The sequence below is a fragment of the Odontesthes bonariensis genome, chromosome 12, assembly GCF_027942865.1.
Source record: "Odontesthes bonariensis isolate fOdoBon6 chromosome 12, fOdoBon6.hap1, whole genome shotgun sequence".
In the NCBI taxonomy this organism is placed as follows: Eukaryota; Metazoa; Chordata; class Actinopteri; order Atheriniformes; family Atherinopsidae; genus Odontesthes; species Odontesthes bonariensis.
Window position 1 is genome coordinate 34,250,929 of NC_134517.1, and position 2,874 is coordinate 34,253,802.

Consider the following 2,874-nt stretch of genomic DNA (forward strand, 5'->3'; position numbering starts at 1 on the left):
TGACTTTTTTTCTGCCTTAATGTGTTTTTCCAAATTTAGGTCTGAGTCCATCACTACACCCAGATTTCTGGCCTGGTTGGTAGTTTCTAGGTGTAGAGATTGAAGTTCTGTGGTGACCTGTAATCGTTTCTCTTTGGCTCCAAAGACAATTACCTCAGTTTTGTTTTTGTTGTGGCACATCCAGTCATTAATCTCCTCAATGCATTTACCAAGAGCCTGTACAGGGCCTCGGTCTCCTGGTGACATTGTAATATATTTCTGCGTGTCATCTGCATATCTATGGTAGTTTATTTTGTTGTTTTTTTATAATCTGTGCCAGTGGGAGCATGTAGATGTTAAACAGAAGAGGTCCCAGGATGGAACCTTGGGGAACTCCACATGTGATTCTTATCTGCTCAGATGTAAAGTTACCTATTGACACAAAGTACTTCCTGTTCTCTACGTATGTTTTGAACCAGTTTAGTACAGTTCCGGAAAGACCCGCCCAGTTCTCCAGTCGTTTGAGTAATATATTGAGGTCAACTGTATCAAATGCACCCTCGGGCGACATGAATCGTCGCTGCTATTAAAGATTATTTTGATGCAAATATCCCGCCTTACATGCTGCTTTACCTCTCGATGTTAACAAAAAGATCTCAAAAGATGTTATTAAACTCTATATGGAGGAACTAAAACCACAATATTACAAAATCAGTATTAATGAACTCATATGATGATGGTGGCCTTAACTTTTTACACTTTGAATAATTTTATTTGTAATTTCCTCTACATTAGGAGGCCTAAATGTCTTTTTACTTTGTAATTATGTTGAAAAAAATCCCCTAAAACTATCATACTTTCATAAACAGACGCTTCTTTCTTGGTCATTGATCTACAAACATATTTTTTCCCCACATAGATACGACATATGGAACAATATTGGTATGAAGATCCAAACTGAAGATGGGTTCTTGATAAATTGTTTAATTAAAAATAATTGTTTTTATTTTGAAAGTATTATTTCCGTTTTGGTTAATGTCGTCGTTTCTCTTTTGCTGTTGTGATTTGCACTTCAGGGCCACCGTAGGGTTTGGAATGTGTGAACCCAAATTTCAGCAGCTCCTGGTAAAAAGATGCAGAAATTAAAGTGCAGAAATGACACGAAACTCTTGTATTTAACAGCCGAACGTTCTGATTTTGTCTTAAAAAATGTGGAAAAAGTTACAGTTAAAGAGTCTTTCAGATAAAATCCCAGAATCATAAAAACTGTACTTTGCTTTAGCTCCTCGGTCCTTCCCGACAGCTTTAATGAATTATTCTTCATCAGTCAGCTCTGCGGGATGGAGCCTTTTTCTAAGTTTCCACCATTAATCTGAGAGTTTCCGCTTCGTCTTTCCTGAAGAAAAGTCCCGTGCAGAGATGCATCATCACCCTGAGAAAAGTGTCCACCTGAGCATCTCCTGCAGAGGTAACGGCTGCCATCAGCCCCACACCGCCAGTGATGGAGGAAATGTGCTCGTTGTCTTCAGTCGGTCATCTTTCAGTGTTTCTTTGGAACCAAACCACAGTTCCAGCATCGTCTCCATGGTGATTCATCTCTGAATCTTACTTCCATCCACAGATTATTAAACACAGCAGCCCACATGTTGAATTACCTTTAAAACCCTTTCCACTGACAGGACCATGTTTCCTATCAATAACCAGCTGAAACGGCTCTTTAAAGGGACAGTTCGCCTCTTTTGACATGAAGCTGTGTAACATCCCATATCAGCAACATCATTTCTGAACATCTTCTTACCCCCTGCTGCGTCCTGTGAGCAGAGTTCCAGCCTCGTTTTGGTGTTGATGAAGGTAGTCCGGCTAGTTGGCTGGGGTTTAAAAAATAAAGCGTTTTGCTTCTCAGAACAATATGCGTTCAACAGAGTAATACATTTGCATCACAAAATGTCGGCAGGCGGCAGCAGGCAGTGATACGAAGGGAGAGAAAATAGGGCCAAGAGATTGTGAGGTCTGACTTTTTCCTGGAGAACCATTTTGTGATGCAAATGTATTACTCTGTTGAACGCATATTGTTTTGAGAAGCAAAACACTTTATTACGTTTATGCATTTGGCAGATGCTTTTATTCAATTCAATTCATTTTTATTTATATAGCTCCAAACACAACAAATGTCATCTCAAGGCACTTAGATAATAAAGTCCAATTCATTGTAATCATAATTATTTATAAAATAATCCAGTTCATTCATATAGAGCCAATTCAAAATTAATTTCCTAGCTAAGGAAACCAACAGATTGCACTGAAACTTGTCTTCAGTCCAATCTCCCGTCCTGAGCGTGCCTGAGGCGACTGTGGAGAGGAACGTACAGGTAGGCAGGTACTGGAGGTAGTACCTTTGATGCAGGGGATTTGAACCCAGGTCACCTATAAGAAAGGTGGCAACCTTACCATGTAGTGGTATCTATCTATTTTATTTATTTTTTATTATCTATTTTTTAAACCCCAGCCAACTAGCCGGACTACCTTCATCAGCACCAAAACGAGGCTGGAACTCTGCTCACAGGACGCAGCAGGGGGTAAGAAGATGTTCAGAAATGATGTTGCTGATATGGGATGTTACACAGCTTCATGTCAAAAGAGGCGAACTGTCCCTTTAATCCCATTAGGCATGACTTTATTTCCTTCTTTATTTTATTTTTCCAGAATATTTACAAAAGCTGGATGTTCAGCAGGTGAAACAGTTTTGTTGCTGGAGGATTAACGTCGGGGTGAACGTGCTTCCACTTGCTCGGGGGACGTTGTTGTGTCTCTGGGCAGATGTTCAGTTACCTGTCGCACTGAAACATCTGTCTTTTTTTACCCTTTCAGGAGAAATAAGACACGAACACAGAGGGA